Below are 22760 nucleotides of genomic sequence, written 5' to 3'. Positions count from 1 at the left end.
GTGTGGTGATGCCTGAACTTGGTAGCGCATTCTGTTACTGCATAATGCTGTAGTGTGGTAGACTAGACAGGTAGATGCTCGATTCCAGGGCATGGCAGGTGTGTGTTTGGCAGTTATACCATATGTGTTGGTATCTGTGGGTGGCTAGCTGCAGGATGTGTCCAGTTTTTTTGTTGCTGACCTATTTAATGTCCACAGCCCACATATTCTGCCAAGACACTGGGTTGTCAACACATACAGTCGCCAATAGGTCTGGTGAGTAACTGTCAGCAGCCCTACTCTTACCCTTGCTACGGTCTGACCCATGTGACGCAACATAACACACGTGCCTTGATATTAACAACACTACATGATGCAGGTGGCACATGTGGTTTCCTTTCCATTCCTGTCTAATGCATTGCTGTCATGTGGTTCGCTGTTGTGACATAAATGCCATATCTACATATGTGTACATGTATATGTGTGTATGTATATATACATATATATATATATGTCCATGTATATATGTCTACAAATAATATATGTGATATATGTAGATGTAGAGGTGGACATAGATGTGAACATATGTCTGGGGACTTCAGCACTATTGACTATTTGTGCCGGATGATCTGTACGTGATAACCTCGGATCTATGTATATCTGCCATGGCGTGGTGTTAATGCACATCGTCTGTGGTGTGCAGGGCCATGGGTTGTTGTCGTGTAGACACCGGTTATTTTGTTGCTGGGAAGACCATGGGACATCGAATATGGTGATGGTAAGGCACCTGTTGCCAGTTGTGTGTGGATCTGAGTGACACTGAGCAGTGGTTAATATGTTGGAGGTTCGGTATGGGTCATATAACTATTCATTAGAAGACTATACTATGCAGATGAGGTTGACTATGGTGTATCACATTTATCACCAGGGTGTGCTGCTGGTCCCTGGAGTGTATGTGTGTAGTCAGCCAGGTGCAGGTCTCGCATATAGTTGATAGCATGGGAGGGGGGTCAGGCATACTGTACGTACATTGCAGAACTTTGCCTCGGGAGTGCTCCTGCCTTAGCAAACCTAAGCTAGGGGTGTGTCTATACCTGCCTGGTGATGTTGGGAGGGATGACAGCAGTGGTGGGGTAGTCAGGGTGTCCAGGCTGCACAAACAGGTGTTGATCAGCACAATCAGCTGATGACATGGCCAGCCTGCACATGAACAGTACACTAATGCGAGCAAGCAGCATACACACATGTTTCATCCACACTCTACACCACCGGTGTATACCTGCAGGGACATTTCATGACACAGTCCAACCAAATGACACGGGCTGCAGCAGGCAACATATACCAACATGTGCAGGGGGCTGGGGCAGTGCAGATGTGTATGCTGCCGAACAACCCTTACTGGGGTGACATAAGACTTTATTGACCGAGGGTGACTTACCAGGGTCTACATGGGCTGGGGATGTTGGAGCACTATGGGGTGGACAGAGACCTCCTACAGCAGCTTGTTGACCTGTGCCTAACACATCACACAGGCCGAGGAGAACGCATCACAGTGGATACCATGGGATGTGTTGTCCTAGGTGTACTAGCCACAGGTACCTCACACAGCACAACTGGGGATATCATGGGTATCTCACAGGCATCTGCATCCAGAGTATTGCACCACTTCACAGATGCCATGTCAACACATGCTAGTGAGCACATACAGGTCCTCCACATACGTGATTAGTGGACCAGCAATATGAATCTGTTCCACCACATGGATGAGTACCCTGGGGTACTGGGTGCTATAGCCTGCACATGTAGCAGCACCTGGGGAGCAGGGTAGGGCCTACAGTCAGTGCAGGGGCATACCCTCCAACAGCTAGGCCCTATGCGATGGCCAGGGCATGAGATTGAATGTGTGTGCTGTCTGCCCTGGAAGCTGTGATGTGTCCGATATATGGCGTCTGACACAGCTGTAGCACACCAATGCCTATGTGGACATCCCCTACAGTCTCCCAGTGGGGGATGCTAGGTAAACACTGGTGTAGTGGCTTATAACACCCATCAGCAATGCACACACACCTGAACACTCACACCATACTGAGGCAGATGCACAGGCAAGACATATACATGTGCATGTGTTTGGGATGCTCGGTTCACAGTTCTGGTATCCGGACACATCTGTAGGGGCTCTGCAGTATTCACAAGCTACATGCATACATGTTGTTATGTTATTTGCTATGCTACACAATGTTAGCCTGCAGTAACAGTTGCAGCAGAAACAGCATGGGGCAGGGCCACACAGCCCAACACCACTGCCAAGGCCTGTACAGGCACAGTGTGACTTGGTGAAGGAACTACCTGTGTAGGGCACAGTCGGCGACAGCCCGTGCACAGTATGACCTGCCCTTGGCAAAGAGGCAACACACGGCATATGCACTGACACAGTAGGTACCCATGGATTTCCCCTCACTGACCTGCACACAGTACAATGGATGCCAAACATGACAGTACCTGTGCTCGGCCATGTATGGGAGGTGCACTGTGTGCATCCGACATAGGCAGCACTCCAGCACCATCCTCAAGTCCGTAACACAACCAGGGTATGTCTATTGACCTAACAAGTGGCGGTTGTATTAGAATGTGTACTTACCCATTGCTCTGGTATGTATGTGAGCATACAAGTGACTGTGGTGGCCAAATGTTAGGGCAGCAGACAGTACACATCCATAGTGGCACCATGACCTCTGTAGCACATACAGGGGTCACAATGGTAGCCAGTAGTACACAGGGTGTCCTACTCACTGCAGATTATGGGCTGACCATCATGTGTGTCCACACATTCCATGCAGCTGGCCAGATGTGGACCAATACAGACAAATGATATACGATGGCCTATGGATATGCCCAATGACTGACCCCAACCCTGTATGACACACACAGATGACAGCAGGCCAGGCTGTTTGATGTAGGATGTGTAATAGGACGTCCAACACCACTGTGCTGGTAATTAATGCTGGGAACTGACGTACCCTGGTATCCCTCCAACCAGCAATTTAGGTAGGTCCACACACTGACATGGAGTACCCGGCAGACCAGTACAGTAGCGGCAGATGTGTACAACTGTTGGCTGTGCCCCCATCACACCTACACATGTGAGAGTCATGTGCACCACCCACGGTGCTGTGTAGGACTGTGGTTGCATGTCCCCCATGCTATACAGACATGTAGCAACTGTCAATGCCACATGACCATTAGCTACCCTGCAGACACAGCATGTCACCTGTCTGTGTAGAACGGAGGGGTCAGCAACACAGTACTAACTATCTGGACATGTGACACATGCAATACAGTTGACCATACTTTGCATGCTCACACACATGATGGTATTGTCAGTCTACAACATGCGCAACAGTCATACTGGGCATGCTCACACACTGAAACACAGGACGGCCAGGCATGCACACACCAGTGGTCCGGACATATCTGCCAGTACATTGCTATACTGTTGGATGTCTGCGCTGTATGGTGTTTGCGGTCTATTGTCTGTACATATGCCATGGTCTATTGTTCATTCACATGAGCTATGTGCGCAGGGTACATCTACCATCACGTGTATAGGGCGGTTCTTTGTTTGCGGACAGGCCGATGCCTTTGGATACAAACCGGGTAAGGCACAGTCCAGCAGGTGGGAGCTGTTGTGCATGGGTTTGCACAGTGTTAAGCACTGCTGACCTCTGGTCACAGCACCTTATACACGTTTACACTCCACATTTCTTTGACAGGGCACTACTGGCATACTGGTAGACAAACACGCTTACAGCCGCTCGCTCTCCGACATTTCCGCTTACATTTGTCACTCACGCTGGGTGTGTGCGATCCCTTGTGATGCATATTACATCAGACTACATGACTACAGTATCAGGTATGTGTAACCATTTTGCGACGGCAGCCGTTCGACTGTACGGACTCGGCGGCCTGTCCAGTGACGTAATCATATTATATGCATGTTCCTCATACGATCTGCTCCCATCTGCCTGATACATGGGAACCGATACTCTGCAATGCTGACATGTGACTTGAGTTTGTTAACGCAGCTGTCTGCTGAGTCATGCTACTGCATACCAACTGCATGTTGACCACCTTTCAGATTGCACGACGGGAGACTGTAGGAGTGACACCTTTCCCACTTTGCATGGGACAGTCCCTCATCACACATCACATGTGACAATACCAGAACTCTCCACCAATCGGGGACACATTTCTGCAGAATCAGGGACAGGTCATGAAAAACAGGGACACATTTACAAAAGTAGTGCTATTAACTTGACACATTGACAGAATCAGAGCATATGACATAATACACATATTCTGATGTAACAGTTGTATATAACTCTTACTTATTGTCATTAGTCAGTAAGTGTAATTCACCACCTTTCCTTCAACAGCCACTACATTTAGGAGGGATTAAGAGGGACACAGTTAGACTTTCAGTCAAACTCAGGGACGTACCTGACATTCAGGGACAGTTGAGTGGTATGGACAATACTCTAGCCATTGCAACTGTCCTGATTAGGGACCTTCTCATGTTGTAGGTGTCTGTACTGGTTGCTTGTTACAGGTCTTGTATACCTGACACGTCGATATGTCATATGTAGTAGCATAAGCAACTATACTGCTGCTAGACTATGCTTTGATTTGCTCCGATATGTATATTTCTGTACTATGCATGGCTGTAAGTATGTTCTGCCCTGGTACATCTGACAGTTCTACAGACCAGGTTCCACTTTGGCCGTTCAGACTGGTGGCGGCCCTATAGACCCTATATGTAGAGCTATCACATGTGTCGAGGCAACACATACCCACAGCATACCTCTCAACTGTCCCTGATTTTCAGGGCCGTCCCTGATTTTGGATCATATTTTAACTCTGTCCCTCTTAATCCCTCCTAAAACTAGTGACGTTTGGAGGAAAGGTGGTGAATTACACTTAATGAATAATGACAATAAGTAAGAGTTACAAACTTCTTTAACTTCAGAAAATGTGTATTAATTCATATGCTCTGATTCTGTCAATGTTTCCAGTTAATAGCTCTAATATTTTAAATGTGTCCCTGATTGTCCTTGTGTTTTCTTGACTTATCCGTGATTCTGTTGAAATTTGTCCCCAATTGGTTGAGAGGTCTGAGCCACAGCCAGTAGTACACAGACGACCTCCACGGTTTGCATACGTTAAGGTTATTCATGTAGCATTATAATTGATAATACTGTTTCCTATTACATGTAGCTGTTACTGATACAACAAATTGATGTCTGACACCACTACACACACTATATAGCCTCCATTCCTGAACTCACAGGCCCAGACCTCTCAACCAATTGGGGACAAATTTCAACAGAATCAGGGACAAGTCAGGAACAAACAGGGACAATCAGGGACACTTTTAAAATATTAGTGCTATTAACTTGATACATTGACAGAATCAGAGCATATGAATTAATACACATTTTCTGAAGTAAAAGAAGTTTGTAACTCTTAATTATTGTCATTATTCATTAAGTGTAATTCACCACCTTTCCTCCAAAAGTCACTAGTTTTAGGAGGGATTAAGAGGGACAGAGTTAAAATTTGGGTCAAAATCAGGGACGTCCGTGGAAATCAGGGACAGTTGAGAGGTATGCACAGGCCATGTGCCATAACTGTCATTTTGCAAGACACAACTGCCCAGACGGGTGTGTCCCTCACAGGCGTATGGGTGTTTAACCTCTTCTATTATGCTATCATCTACCTGAAGTGGTCAGCAACTTATGCACTTTCCATCAGTAGCAGAACTCACATACCAATGGGTGTGACTGAACACCGTATCAGGAACAATGCATAACACCCTGCGGGACACATTTAGATGATTGGTTCTATTAACCAGACACATTCACAGTCACAGAACATATGTATTCATTCACGTTTGTCGAGGTACATGCTGCTTATGACTCATACATGTTGTCATCTGTCATTACCTGTATTCCGCCACCTGTTCACCTAATATCAGTAGTTCTGGCAGTGTTTCTTTGGACTTTGTTACATTCTGATACATAACTATGGACGTCCATGCTACTCGGGTACATGGCACTGTGTAGGTCTCTATGTATTCCCCGATGGTTTACAAACTATCCGGTAGATGTGCTCTTCAGGTTTGGGAGGTGTAGGCGTATGCTATGCCCACATAGGAATATTAATGACTTCCACTGGGCGGGCCTACTACATCTCTGCCAACCAGCACCTGCACACTTAAGCCCATTAATGCATACCCATGGTCCACCTACCTGGCACCCCTCTACAGCAGTCATGACAAATACTTACTGCGAGCGCAGCTGGGGTATGAGCACACCCCTACACATTGCCCACTCTTCCCATCTCGGGACACATGTCGTACATTTTGTCAACCCATGTATTATCACACTGGCACAACCTACTGTTCCATGTACACCTACATCCTGCTCGTATTAGTGTCGGCAGATTCTTTCATACCTGACCTTTTGGGGTCCCGCAAGGGACACCGTTATCCATGTTTAAAGTGTAAACCTTGCAGAACTCTCCCACTGGTCCTTTCCTACCGGTGTTTTGGACAGCGGCAGTGTATTGATCTGTATTGCCTGTCTGTATGTCTGTCCGGCCTAGCTGGGCGATGTGGGGGGTACAACGTTTCTTTATTGGACCTCCCAGTCACAAATGCCCGGGCTGTAAATATGTTACCCCTAATTGCTGTGAAGTAACCTATTTATGTGAATGTGTATATCTACACTGACATATAGTTTGTTTTGTGTATGTGTATATATCACTACCTGTTGTTTGTGTATATATATCTATCTATATATATCCGTAGTATATCCTTGTGTGTGTATATATATATATATATATATATATATATATATATATATATATATATATATATATATATATATATATATATATATATATCTATATATATATATATATATATATATATATATATATATATATATATATATATATATATATATATATATATATATATATATATATATATATATATATATATATATATATGTATATATATATATATGTGTATATATACGTTTTTATCTATATATACATCTGTGTGTCCGTTAACCTATACATTTCCCGGACATGGACACTTACACATGCGTATTGGTTTTATCCCTGCTTCAACAGCATACTATTGCCTTAGTCATTCTGACACCGACACTTCACTCCGGTGAACTTGTGCTCAGTATATTGCACGTTATGCAGCGGACAGATGTCGCAGGTTTTTCATGTCTGGGGTGCCACTGCTAGCTGGGTTGTGATAGTGTCATTCGACCTATTCCTCATATGCGCAGCCTATTATTCCTGCTACTGTGTTTGTTTCTGTACACATTCATATTATTACTGTTGATAGGATGTGTGTTTGTGTTACTGTGACTGTCCGTAGACAAATTGTTGTCTTCATGTAGTTGTGTCTTTCTGCTTTTCCTGGTTTGGGGTTGTCACAGCAGAACTCCATTCCACTCATTGGTGGCGTATAGGTTTTACGTGCCATGCTGCCAGACCTGACACACAATGTCCGACAACGATACACCCATTCACGCATGTCTCCACGCAAACGACGCTCTATCTGGGAATAGCAACTACGTACTAGCTAGGGTTACCACCTGTCCCACTTTGTGAGGGACAGTCCCTCTTTGGGCAGTTGTGTCCTGCGAAAAATTGAAAAAATGGCAGATGTCCTGAGATTATTGTACAAAAATATTTCCTAAGTTTTCTTTCATAGTTTCATAAGACAGTTATTTTTTCTCTGAAACACCTAAATGTTATATGAAATAGCATAAGCAACTCAAATGCTACATGAATAAGCTTTTATTTTGGCAGAAAGGTGAAGTTCTATCATTTGTACTGGTCATGGGTATGTTTTGTCCTGCTAATCTGACATTTCTACAGTAAATGTCCCACTTTGAGCATTTGAAAAGGTGGTAACCCAAGTACTAGCTGACCTCCACGGGCCGCTCCATTGCACCCGGCGCAACATACCCTATCACTCCTGTGTCCATACTCGTATATCCATGGTTTCTCCTGCACACCCGTGTTGAGTTTCCCCGCATAACAGACATTATACACCTGATATCGCAGCCATGACACACCTTTACACATTGCCCTCTCATGAGCGTTGGGGCCCTACACACATTTTGTACCACCTCGTGTATTCACAGGCTCACCATCCATTCATATTTGCACATACATGCCTTTCCTGGTGTTATGGCTTACGAACAATTTGCGGGTTACAAGTGTAGGTGGTCGCAACATGTCCTACATTCCGTCTGTTTACAATGTTGACATAGCACTTCAACGATGTTATGGCCACTGGTATAGCCCTGCTTCTGGTGTGGAGAGTGGTGCTCTACCCACACTTGTGCAGCTTTATGTGACATACGCTGCGAGCACTTCATAATTCCTACCTTGCTCTGGATTCCCTTCACAACCCCCTTAGGTTTGCTTTCGTCTTTCAGCGTTCCTAACATCTCTCTCTCTCTCTCTCTCTGTATATATATATATATATATATGTGTATATCTATATATATATATGTCTGTGTGTATATGTGTGTATATTTATATATATATATGTCTATATATATATATACATATATATCTATATATATATATATATATATACATACATATATATACATATATATAAATATATATATATATATATATATATATATATATATATATATGAAAGTTACAGCTGTAGAAGACAACATACATTTGCTATGCTAATAGCTGCATACACCCATGCAGGCCCACTTGCATCTACTTATTCTGAGTTACATATGTTTACAGGCACGTCTTTAGGATTACATGTGCCTTATTCCTTATGACAGTACCACTTTGATGGAATCCGGTTAACGGACCCATGCGAACGCGGTCACCTTTACATGTATAACTGTTGGTTTTACGGCACAGAGGCATTCATTACACAATTAATATGTGCTATAGTCGTACTTGCACCGGGAATGTCTTTACGTTGGGTGGATGCTGTAACCAGTACACTATTGGTGTTCTGGCTCATTTATATGTATACCTATGGTTCAAAGCTACTCTGACATACACCTCACCACTTCCCTTACACAGCAGGCATACATTCTCCTGCTGGGAAAACTGCAGTACTACAATTAGGACATTCCCTGTTTCCTACTGCTCTGGACCCGTGCTGCGAGTCTACTCAATCCAAGGATATTCATAACCCCCACGCTTATAGTCCTCGCACATACGCATGCTTGATTGTCAGGGTTTTCATGTGCTGGTCCGGGTTTAGGCTCGGCCGGCTGGTGAGTAACACTGCCCTGGCGGTGTTCAAAGATCAGATGTAGCACATGGACAGAGTTAGTCCAGAGTTTCACATTCTACCTGTGTTTACAGACGCAGGTGTTTGGGCACCTCTGACCACATTATTTAGGGCGGGGAGTGGTTCCACTACATAATGCAGGTTGGGGGGGTGGTTTCCCTTCCCATTTGACTATTTCATTCATTTATACATACAATGAATATTATTCTGGACATCTGTTATGAAATCACTACAGGTATGCAATAGTCTAGTCAACAGCTGGGACAGTTGGTTGGTGCACTTCTGTGTATGGACCTCGCTGATACTCGGGCACTCATGTAGACAGTGACAGGAACAAGGCTATGACAACTCAGGGACAATCACGGACACTTCTACCATATTAGTACTATTAACTTGGAACATGTTGACAGATTCGTAATACTACTAATTGTCTGCAGTTAAATGTGTCTAGTACTCTTCATTGTTGTGAGTAGTCATTCTCATTCAACACCTTTCCCCCAAAGGGCACTGACTTTGTGAGTTTTTAAGGGTCTGGCCAGTTATTGTGCGAATGCTCTGACCATTGGTATCGTTGACATTGTCATATGTACGGGTTGTGCTGTATTCCGGTGACTAGGGTTGGCACCTTTTCACATGGCCAAGGTGGGACATTTTCAGAACACACCAGGTTTTACAAGCCGACACATACCCACGGTCAGTACAACGGATAGAACTTTACTTATTTGCCTACATAAAAGCCTATTGTTGTAGCGGTTTATTTGCTTATTCTGTTTTTTGTAACATTTAGGTATTGTAGATACTGCAATAATTATTTTCTGCTACTATTACATAACATATGGGACGTACTTAAGTCCTACAATCCCAGGACATTTGCCATTTGAAATGTCTTTTGTCAGGACACAACTGTCCAACGATGGGCTATCCCTCGCAAAGCGGGACAGATGACAACCCTACTGCGGACACCAGATTGTTTGGGCCAACACATAGCCACGGTCACTGCAGGTTTAGAACAGCCATTTTTTCCTAGCTGTAAGTAGCAGAAAATAATTACTGCGCCATCTTCATACTGCACTGTCGGCGCAAGCCTACCGCCGTCATTGTGCCGGGCTTCATGAATCCCAGGGAATATTTTCTTTTTTAATGATGAATTGTTCCTTCAAAAGGATGGCATAGCTATGGGCACATCTTGTGCCAATAGCTACGCCAATCTAGTCATGGCTATGTGGGAAAAGCAGAAGTTTTTTCCTTCACCATCTTACAAGAAACATGTCATATTTTATAGACATTTTGTGGATGATTTGTTTCTTCTTTGGAATGCTAGTGAGGATGAGATGAATAGTTTCTTCGGAGAAATCAATTCATTTACTAGTTTTTTTAAATTTACTTTGACAGTCTCAACTTGTAGTATCCCCTTCTTGGATGTTCATATTGAACGCCTTAGCAATGACAGGTGTATACAGAAAACCTTGCTATAAAAATGCATTATTACACAGGGAAAGTATGCATCCTAGATATGTCTTTACCAATATTATTAAAAGTCAGGCAATCCGGGCATCTATGTTAAATCCTATGCCAGGTAGTTTTGAGACGGAATTGGTAACCCTCCATAAAAGATTATTAACAAGGAAGTACAAAGAAGATGAAATTTCTATAGGTTTTCAGTGTATAGAGAACTTTAGATTAGATAGGGCATGCCCTTATTTTTCAGAGCAGGGCAATGAATATTATACTACAGAAAGCAATGCCACCAACGTCAATGTACCAACACAAAAAATCTCATTATTCTACACACATGATTTCTACCAAATAAGAGACATCTTGTGTAAGCATTGGAAAGTTTTAACAGTTGACCCTAATATTAGGGAAATTGTGGGTGAATACCCACAATTTTTATTTAAAAACAAGAAGAATTTACATAGACTCTTATGTTATACTAATGCTACTTCATTCCATGAAAATAGAAGTCATTTAGGCACCAAACCATGTAATAAGTGTAATTTTTGCACATTTATATGTGAATCGAACATGTTTATACATCCCAATACATCTCAATTTTTTAGCTTTGATGTCAGTGCTAGCTGTGATACGGAACATGTAGTTTATCTTGCTTTATGCTCTTCTTACCCTGTCTTCTATGTCGGTAAAACCGATAGAAGGCTTAAGGACAGGGTGAGGGAGCACTTATATCAGATCTGTATTCGGTCAAACACCAATGCTTTGTCTAAACATGTTTTAGAAACCAACAATTCACATACTTTTAAGTTTTTAGTCTTATACATTAATACACCTAGTTTGAGGGGAGGGGACCTAAGGAATTATACCGAAAGAAATGAAACTAACTGGATTATCAGACTGCAAGCACATATTCACCCTGGTCTTAATGATAAGGTCCCTTTAAGACCAGCTCTTAAAAACAGAAGGTTTCATTTGAAATAGTTTTTTAAACATTTTTTATTTTTTATAATAAATTGTCTTATTGATGGATTAATTAAAGATATTATTTATATAATATCTTTAGGATGCTTAAGTGATGTCCATTTTTATGCAGTAATGATGTTTTAAATATTTTGTCTTTACTCCTTGTATAGGTGTATTGTAATACTATTTTATTGTTCACTTTAAATGTATATGCTTTAATTATGATGTAGTAATTGAAGGTGTACTTGAATGTATATAAGGTGTGTCTTGAACTGCTTTATACTCTTATGGTTTGAAGAAGCCACTTTGGCGAAAGCGCTTACCAGATATCTGCTAATAAAAGATTTGGTTTTAAAGACGTTAACAGCATTTTGCTTCATTAGACTGGATTATTCTTATATTCCTGGTCTGAAGAGACTTGTCGTATGCTGGTGTGATTTATATGACTTTGGTCTGAAGAGACTCATTGTATGTTGCTTGCTATTTTCTGCATGGTTTTACACCAGAGCAGTTTTCTTTATTTTTTACAACAAAATAACAATTTTCTTTGGCTGCACAAAATGCATCCTCAGAAACTTAAAAAAGTGCAAGAAGAAAGAAACGGAAAAAAAAGAATATCAGAAGAGTATTTTTCAAGAGCAAGGCAGTCTTGCAATAATAAAAGAAATCGGTATTCAGGGGATAAAATAAATGACTTCAATATATCTAACACTGCTGGAGGGTTTTGCTTAACTGGATTGCACTTTACATTACCTGTGAATTTAGAAAGAACTTTTCAGTTGAGAACAAACACTTCCACAGTATTCCTGTCTTTAATGTGATGCGTCAGCCAAAAAGTGCCTTCCTTGGATGAACCGTCATCATCAAAGTTATGAAACTGGTGTGCTAGAGAGCTAAAGGAGCTCATATAGCTGAGTCAGCTGCAGGCTACAGATACTTGTTAAGTGACCCTTCTTTTGGGGAATCAATTAAAACTTATGTCAGGCATGTAGCACCTTACAGGCTTGCTAAAGTGGAAGAAAGTGAAATGCCTTAAACTGCATATTTTAGTTGTCTGACATCTTTGAAAGTTAAACTTCTTGTCTGTCATCACTTCATGCAGTTCCACAATGGTTTAGTCTTCATATATGATGGCACTGTAGCAAAAAGAACAAGTCAAAGGTTCAGGGGCTCTAAAAGATTAAATGTTTTAAGCAAATGTAAAGACTCTACAGGAAAGGAATCATGGTTATTCAGCATATCTACTGCATGTAAATAAACATGATGCAGATTATTTTCAAATGCAGTATATAAAACACTTGGATGACATATTCTGTCTGTCATACCACTACATGTGATGCTGAGGTATACCAAGCTAGTCCTTGTTATAGATTTTTATCAACAACTTACGTTAAGTGTACCCAAAGGTAAATATATTTTGCATTGCTAGGCCAAGATTAGTGCTTATTGTTTAATCAACAATAATAAATGCAAGTTTAAAATTATTTTACAGTATCCTGCTCTTACTATATTTAAATGCTAAACACTTATCTGTCCCTTTGCATATTAGCAAATACAATGTAGTGAACGCATTAGTATTCACATGTAATGATATAAAAATATTCTGAATCTTTGCATAGATGGTGTGTTTGCATTATACAGCTTTGTAACATATGTAGGCTGATGACACTAGCATCTATAGCCTTGCTGTGATAAATGCTAACTCAACACAGTTTAATTTTGTCCTGTGTCATTCTGAGTACAGGAATATATATGTGTATACCATTAGTGAAAACTGAGGAGGTAGATATTTCCAGATTCCCACAATATAATGAACTGAAAACTAAAACAAATAGCACATGCAGCTCAGTTATAGAAATCTGACCATTATTTTATTAAGTTTCAAAATCATTTTTTTTTTATCAGTTTGAGTTGGTGGGCTTTACCTTCCGCCCTCACTATAATAATAAAGGTGAATTAGACCACGGATAGCCAAACAGTTTAACTAACAGATAACTTACATAGCTCACATATATGACTATGTCGGGTCATCAACAGACGGTCTGTTAACTACTGATTCTGCCAAAATAATCCAGTTTAAGCAGGTGCCTTATCCCATCCTTTCTTGTCTCTCTCACAGGCAGCCTTGAAATTCTCTGCTGACCTATACTGCACAACTATGCCTCTGTCAATACATTAAAGTCCTTCCATCAACAATAACATTTCTGGAAGTAGAGTTAAGCCCTGTACTGGAAAAATAAATAAAAAACTTTTATTTATCTATTTTATCCAATTTATATAACTACAGATGTCTTCAGTGCCTACCACCCTTTCTATGAAATATTTCCATTAGTCAGTCTCAGGTAGCCCCCTCTCAGAGCTTTCACCCATATCTCTTCACTTCAAATACACAACTTATATCTGACAGTACAGTGTGTTCAGCTCATACTCTTTATGCCCTATCAGACTATACAGCCATGCTGTCTACATATCTCCTGATACCTTCAGCTCCACATTTCTACACATTATGTGGGTAACTTAGCATCACAGGCTTCCTGGAGGACCGATAACCACTCTTCTCTAAACCTGGCTCAGTGGCACAAAGGAATAAAGCCCTGATTATGACACCTTTTATACAAGACAGGCAGGAGAGGATGGAATAAACAGCCAATATTGGGTCACCTCATTTTGGGGAGAGAGACTGGTGGTCCAGTGAGCAGCCCACCACCAGCAAACATACACTTGTAAGCAACTAAACTCCAGCCAAGAACTTGGGGAAATGGATTTGGTATTACTAAGTTGGTGATAGAAGCTCTTTTGCTATGTGTGAGATATCAAGCAAATGTGGAGGGCATAATAGGTCATTTTGGTGATTTAAGATGCACTCATGTCAACCGAGGGCATGGGATTAGGGCCAAAAATAGAAATGTCCTCATAGTCTGCATCTGGAATGATGTGTACTATTAAGAGGGGAAGGGTGCCAGCAAGTTTCAAGCCTGGACACAATTAGGTTCCATCCTGAAATATGGATAGCCCAGAACTGGAGAGAGTGAAGTCACATCCTCAGTCTGTTGGAATGAACATACCTCCTCCACCAAAAACAAAAATAAGGAAAGCAGGCAGGGGTGCAAGCTCCTTAATGGCTGTCTGGATGATGCCCCCTCTCCCGATGGCTCTCATTCAATGCAGGCAGCGCTATCTGCATTGAGAAAGAATGGGTTTATGATCAGCTGGAAGGGGAGCTGACAGCTGGCAGGTATGAAGGGAAACTTACTTAGAAAAAATATTTACTGTTCTACATAGATGCAAGAAAAGGACTTAGTTGCTCAGATGTAGTTATACAAAATCTCCATACAAAAGAATGATGATTTTAGTCTCTCTGAAGTCTACACTTCAAGCTATGTGGCCCCGTGTCCTGCTGACTTCCACCCACACTCTTTTTGTAATGCATTGGAATAGGCTTTCAAAGAGTAACTTTGACCGCCAAGGTCCTTCTTCACCCAAATCTGCCCATCCAAGCCACTTAAACACATACATACTTTTTTCCTAGATTCCCCACTTATAACACCAAAAAAAATTCACTGAATATTAGTAGTCACTTCTCTATCTACCACCTAACTTCTGCCAGCTCTTATTGAAGACCAGCTCCTATAGTAAGACATCTTTGTGGCATCAATGGCTAATTTAATTTTACACATCAGTGTAGCTCTGCTATTTAAAAGAGTTATACAATATCTTTAATTTAAAAGATAAGACATTTCCTTAATGCCATTTTATAACAACAATATACAAGTTTCAAGTCATTTTCCCAAGGGTGGGTTCTCTAGTTTTGCCATGAGAGTCAACAACATTTCAGTTAGGGGTAAAACATACATTATCAACTCCCTGCTGTGGTTTATTGTCACAGTAAACTCATTGTTTTGTTTACCAACCCTGGGATTCCTGAAGAATATAACATTTGTATGATACTACTCCACTGGGCCTCTAATTCACTTCCTCAAGAAACCTTTATATTAGGGGATCTCGATATCAATTGGCTAACATGCAATTCCAAGAACCCCACAAACTTCCTCAACCTCCATGGTTACACTCATTCATCCAATCTCCAACTTGAGTTGATAAAACAACAAAGAGGCAATCAATGCTGGATTGGACATTGACAAACAGACCAGATCAAATTAGTCAATCACGTCTTCCAGTCAGTCTGAGTGACCACCAACCTTCGTAATCCGAAATCGAACCAGTCTAGTGAGACCCACCATATATCAACACATATGTAGCAAAAATTCTTCAACCCTAGCAACTTTATAACCGCTCTGAAAAGATGCAACTGGCACCCATTGAAAACACTAAATCTAGACAAGGCTGTATCATACTTCAGTTCCACCTTCCTTGACATACTAAACCACCATGCACCCACAGAACGATCAGAATTAAAGCTAATTATGCCATCTGGTTAACTAAAGAGACCAGATCCCTGCTACATAACAGGGACAAAACCTGGTCAAACTGTCAGAAAGCTGGTACCCTTGATGCTAAACAAAAATATCTAGAACTTAGAAATAAGGCAAAGAAACAAAGAAAATTATCAAATAGGACAAAACAAACTATTATCACAACACAGAAATTAAGCATCAAAATGATCCTAAAAAGTTTTGGACAGCCATCAACAAAGTACTACAACCAGGAAAAACTGGGCACCCCACCTGCTGTAACAACTGACAGATCAACCAATATAGCAAATCAATTCAACAAATTCTTTACAGAATCCATCCTATCTCTAACCAACTCTCAAAGCCATTCTACTTGTAACCAAAGAAACATAATAATGAACAGCGCTTTGCACTTCAACCTGTCCTCATTGCGACAAATAAAAAACTGCTTAGCAAACTAAAACCCACAACTCTTTCTGCTGACAGACTACCAGCTGAATTCTTAAAAATTGCCACTGAAGCAATTGCATATCCTGTAACAATTCTCATTAATTGCTCCATATCAGAAAACCTATTCTCTCAGCTCTGGAAAATTTCATACATCACTCTGCTTCACAAGGGGGGCAACTCTGAAGAACTTACTGACTACCAATCAATTGCCATACTCTCTTCTCTCTCCAAAATCCTTGAGTTCCATAGCACCACTATCGCCCTCATGTCCTTCACTCAGACAGTAAACAACCATAGAAACAATGGAAAATTTGTCTCAGCTCTCTTTCTAGATCTTTCCAAGGCTTTTCATATGGTACATCATGATAAACTCATCAACACTCTCTCAGAACTAAATCTCAGCTCTTCCACCATTTCCTGGAAGATGACACATAGAACTCTTTCCTCTTCTACAAGTCTCACTAGGAGTCCCAGAAGGTTTCATTCTTGGACCACTGCTGTTTTCTGTTTTCTCCAATAACCTTCATACGTCCACACTACAGGCCTCAGTCATCCAATATGTGGATGATTCCACACTAATCTATGCCCCCCCCCAATTACTACAACAACAAACACTATCCTCCTTTCTCACTGTTAAAAGATGGCTTACTGACTCACAACTAATACTAAATCCTAACAACATTAAGTTTCTTATATTTCCACCCACACAGTATTCAATGCATAACCTAACATTTAACATCACCTTCAGTAACAATACAGTTATATCACCAGTCAATCACACCAAACTGCTGGGGGTAGAAATTGGCAGTAATATGAAAGTTGTACATATATTCCTTACTATAAAGGACACAAAAAAACTAGCTATACTAGATAGAAGTAAACAGCTCCTAACAAATAGCACTAGAACCACTATTGCACGTACCCATCTCATTTCATCTCTTCTCTTCTGTATGCCTCCCCAATCCTCACCAATCTAAGAAAATCTGACTTATCCAAGTAGCAAGCTTGCTATAACAAAATTGCCAAATTTGCAAGCAATACTCCATTCAGAACACACCAATGCATTCCTCTCAAATAACTTAAGATCTTCCCCAACTCATTCTTTATAATCAACTTATACTAGTTTACAAACTGCTTTACTATCCTGAAAAAAACAGCCCTACAAAACATACTACACCCAGTCACCAAAACAAGAGTCCTGCAGTCTAATCCAAAACTTCTACTAGACGGGACTAAAGCCAATAATTCTACAGGTACATCCCTCTACAGCAGAATTATTGCTAAACAATGGAACAGCCTTCCCCCACTATCTCAGCTGCAGCTTCCACTGTCTCCTTCAAGACAGCTCTAAAATCACACCTACTGAACTCTTGGCTCTGTGACAGCCCCAAGTTGTATTTCACATACCCTACTGCTCTCACTAACTCCTTCTCTCCTAGCATGTTTCCTACCCCAACTAACTAACTCTGGTCCTTGCACACTTCCTACCATAAGTAACTAACTAACTAATGCTTGTCCTTCTCTTGCCTCCTATAACCCCTCACTCCACCTTTATTCATGACAGTTTTGCTTAAATCCTTATCTTTACAATCTTGTTTTTTATATTCTGCACAGGCATACCTAAAAGTGTAATTTATGACAACAATAAATGTACATAAAATAATTACTTCATGTAAGTGTATTATGTTTGCGAGACGTGTTCTATCATGTGTGTACTAAAGTGTTACTGTTTTATGTATACCAAATTGTCATTTTGTAATTGAATAATGTTGTATGTGGAGCTTTTCTCCACAGGCCTCTGCGGAAAAAGGACCTGTGTCCAGTCAGACTTTCATGGTAAACAAATGTAAAATAAATAAATAAATAATGCTGCACAGAAATAACATGGCCTGTGCCGTGTACTATCCACTAAATAAATCATATTTTTCTCTACTGACATTATGAAAGATTCTTTTACAAATCCCAGCAGCATGAATTAACAGAGATCTACAATAAGCCCAACAGACACATATAGCCATAAGCAGAAGCAAACAAACACGCACACATGCACGCGCACACACATGCGCGCGCGCACACACACACACACACACTCACACACACACACACACACACACACACACACACACACACACACACACACACACACACATGCATGCACGCACACACACACACACACACACACACACACACACACACACACACACACACACACACACACACACACACACACACACACACACACCACACACAAAACCTCTCCATTCATTCCCCAGTCTCACAATGCACACACCACAACACTGATATTTTCTCCTCTCTGACCATGTACCTCTCCCTACTTCTTTCCCCTTTATACATTTCTTTCATTCTCCTTTACAATTCATTCTCATTATGCACATGCCAACAGCAATCCTCACATCCCTTGCAATACCTACAGACTTGTTATATAAAGTATATTTCCTTCCTACCATCAATCAGTTCACATTATGTTTGTAATCCCTCATATCTCATTCTGAGGTATTCCTTATCACATACACACACCATGTGATCAGGCCTCTCAACTGCCATTGTTTTGGAGGAACATACTTATTTTCAGGCCTGTATATGATGTACTTATTTTTGGAGGTCTGTCCCTAATTTCAGGTTTGATTTACCCCTTCAGACAGTTTTCAGAATCCACGTTATCACACATGAATTTTAAAGTTGTCTAGTACATAGAAAACCAAACTACATAACCAACATGCCTGAGGTATTAATGATTTAAAGAAAAAGGGCGCACATCTTGCATCTTCCTTTTTCAGAAGCAAAAATGTGACCTTGTGTGGTACAATTTTGCAACAGAGTTCATTAAAGTCTACAGATTATACACTGTCTCTTTGATAATATGCTCCTATTCTTCCTTCTTATTGTCACTCCATTTTTAAACATGTTTCTGAGTAGTATCCCATATTCCCTTTCATACAGAAGTGGGAAGAGTTATGTGCTATTTGTTATTAACATTTTTTGCTAATTAGATGTCAAGATTTCTGACTGGATGCATCTACTTTTCAAGTGCCTTTGTATCGATTTGTAATGTCTACAGGTTGACAGTTATGCCTCGCTCCCCTTATAAACCAGTTCCATGTCACACCTAAAGTGAATATCTTGATTGCCCACCAACCCTGCAGGACAGTGTCATCACGCACACTGACTATACAATGAGTTGCAGTCACACGATACAAGAAAAGATAATCAAAGGTTGTTACATAGTGCTGAGAGTGCAGGACTTGTTCCAAGTGAAGAATCATATATAAAAATCATGAAATAGTGCTAAAGTATAAATACAAGTGTAAAAAAACATTAAATACTGACATCACTGAATATGCAGGTATACCACTAATGAAGTACAGAGTCACAAGAAAGATCAGTATTAAAAGATTTAAACAATAGAAAAAGAGTTGCATAAAGAGATTTAACCAAGAAGGACAAAATGACATAAATCTGAAATGGGGTGCCTTAGGGGTAATGTTCAAAGCACAAAAAAGTGTACAGAAATATAATCACATAAGACATTCACATATTCATGAATTACAAAGTGTTACAAGACACAGAAGATTTTTCTCAACAGACTGAAAGCAATAAAATGTAAGAAACATTAAACCAACCTATTTATTGAATACTCAGAGATACAGAGAAATTAATCTGGGGAAATAACTTTTACAAGGTAGTAAAAAGAAGCATTAAAACTGATTTCCGTTCATAATATGAGTGAATTGAAACTGCTAATGGAAATAAAAATATATAAATGTGATAAGTGAGACATGTTTCTGTCAATAGAAATATGGCAGGTCTGGATGATATTATTATGAATGTAAACAACAGGGCAAGGTCATCTGGGATGTACAGATGTTATGACATGCTCATGGCTTCAACAAATTATGTATTCCCTCTGCATAGCATGACCCCTTTGCACAAGGTATAAATGCACAGTGCAGGGTGAACAGGCAACCATGTTGTGGATACATCCCCTGAACACTTCAAAAATAAGCTTTTTGCAAGGGGCAAGTAGTCGAAATACCCCTTTCCAACACTAGTTCCAAAACTGTCTGAAATTCAGAGAAAGAGCAAAATGTAAGTATACATAAAATCACATTTAGCACTTTCTTCAAAAGAGCACAGTCTTGGAGTGTGAATAATTAAGTCTGAGAGTCTAACAGGTGATGGGGGCTTGCACCCTTGAAAGATATAGATAGACAGACAGAAAGAAACACATGCACTACATACTGTATAAATATATATATATATATATATATATATATATATATATATATATATATATAATATATATTACATGTGTGCACACACACACATATACATATATAGTGATCAATGATTTTGAGTTCATTATTGCAGAACAGAAGCTGAGAAGTTGTTCCCACAATTTACTTACATGAACATAATCAGAGCTTGTGAAACGTATGTTGGAGCAAATAAGTTACTAACCGACTTTGACTGAGCAGATGTATGCTTCAGCCAATTGTGATTCCTCCAAACACAATAGTATCCATCTTACAATATAATAAACTGAGTGAATGGATTAAATTAAGAGTTAGATATAAGCCATTCACATGCAGCTGATCCTGCACTGATGTCTTATTCCTAATAACTTAAAATGATGCAGGGCCATTAGAACTAAACATGGATGTAGGTCCTTGATTGGTTGCCTTTAGAAGTGTAAAGTAAAAGTAGTATTCCAACCATGGTCCTGTTTATTCTGTATGACTCTCACCAAAGGATACTCAGTTAAGGTACAGGGAGTAAATAATTGAATTAGAGCTCATATATGAAATATTTTCAGTTTTCTTATTGATGAGTTTGTGATTATCTGAAACACATCAGTCATATTTTCAGTAGCAGTGCCGAAGGGGTGACTTTTGAGATACCATACTTCACAATTACCCATGTGCATAAAGATGTATATTAACCAAGAGACAGAGCTGGTCATTAACTTGTAGAGCTGGGAAAGAATAGAATGCTTCAGCTGGGATCACTAAATTCTATGGAAGAAATAATTGGAGCTAACTAGACGCTACTTGTTCCTAAGATATTGTTATTATCACAGAAGTAAAACATTCCCAATCTGCTATAACAGCCCTATATTTCAAGTTTTATGTAAAACACTAGTAACACTTTAGTATCAAATCGGTTCATAGGTGTACACTAGGCTAACGACCACTAGGGCCTTTATAAGCCTAGCCATGCCACCAAATTTGGTCCACAAGTTATATATTTTAGAATTTATATAGGGGTGACTGGTGATTACATGATTTACTGACTGTCATAAATTTTTGATTTCCCATGCAATAGTCCAAGTTATGCTTAAATAGGGCTAGGAAGGGACTTTGTTTTGCATGGATGGGGAGCCTATTCCAGAGAAGAAGAATTCTCTAGGATACATATCTGTCTCTCCAACATGTTCTATTAATGTTACAAGCAAAATCTAGGTCTTTAGATCTGGTAGTTCAGCTGCTGCTTGTTTTGCAGATGTGCAAAAGGTTCATCAGAGTGGGGTCCAGGGATGCCTTGTAATGCCACTCATAAATCGCCTCTCAGAAGTTTGTATGAGACTGTGTATGGCTTTGAGGTGATTTGCATAGTACATTGTATTTATGCCCTGTATTCTTTTTGTAAGGAACCTTTATGGATGCTCCAGTTGCTGCATGTATCTGGTCAGGTACATACCAAAGGGAGTATTAAACTCAGTGATGGGTCTGATGAGGGATGAGTATAGTTGTATGAAGACTTCCCTGGACCTAGATGTCATGCCCTTACTTATAAGTTGTGCAAAATAGAAGGATTTCCTTACTACCTTGGACTCAAGTTGATCAAAGGTTACTGTATACATGTGTTCCCAGATCCCTGACTAGTGGGTCATTTCGTAGGAGTGCTTTATCAATGATGTAGTTTCATGGAGTAGCTAACTTCCCAAAAGGTACTGTATGCATTTCTTGGCATCATTGTGTTTTAAGTCATTATCTTTGACACCAGTCATTTTTCCAGGTTTTGATCCTCTTGCAAGATGTTTGCATCTTGTGGGGATTCTATGACTGTTCCCAGTTTGCAATCATCAGCCAATTTGGTCAGCCAGAGGCCTTTGACAT

This window comes from Protopterus annectens, chromosome 10.part0, assembly GCF_019279795.1.
Source record: "Protopterus annectens isolate FY-2018-M chromosome 10.part0, PAN1.0, whole genome shotgun sequence".
NCBI lineage: Eukaryota > Metazoa > Chordata > Ceratodontiformes > Protopteridae > Protopterus > Protopterus annectens.
Note: the sequence above shows the minus strand (reverse complement) of the source record.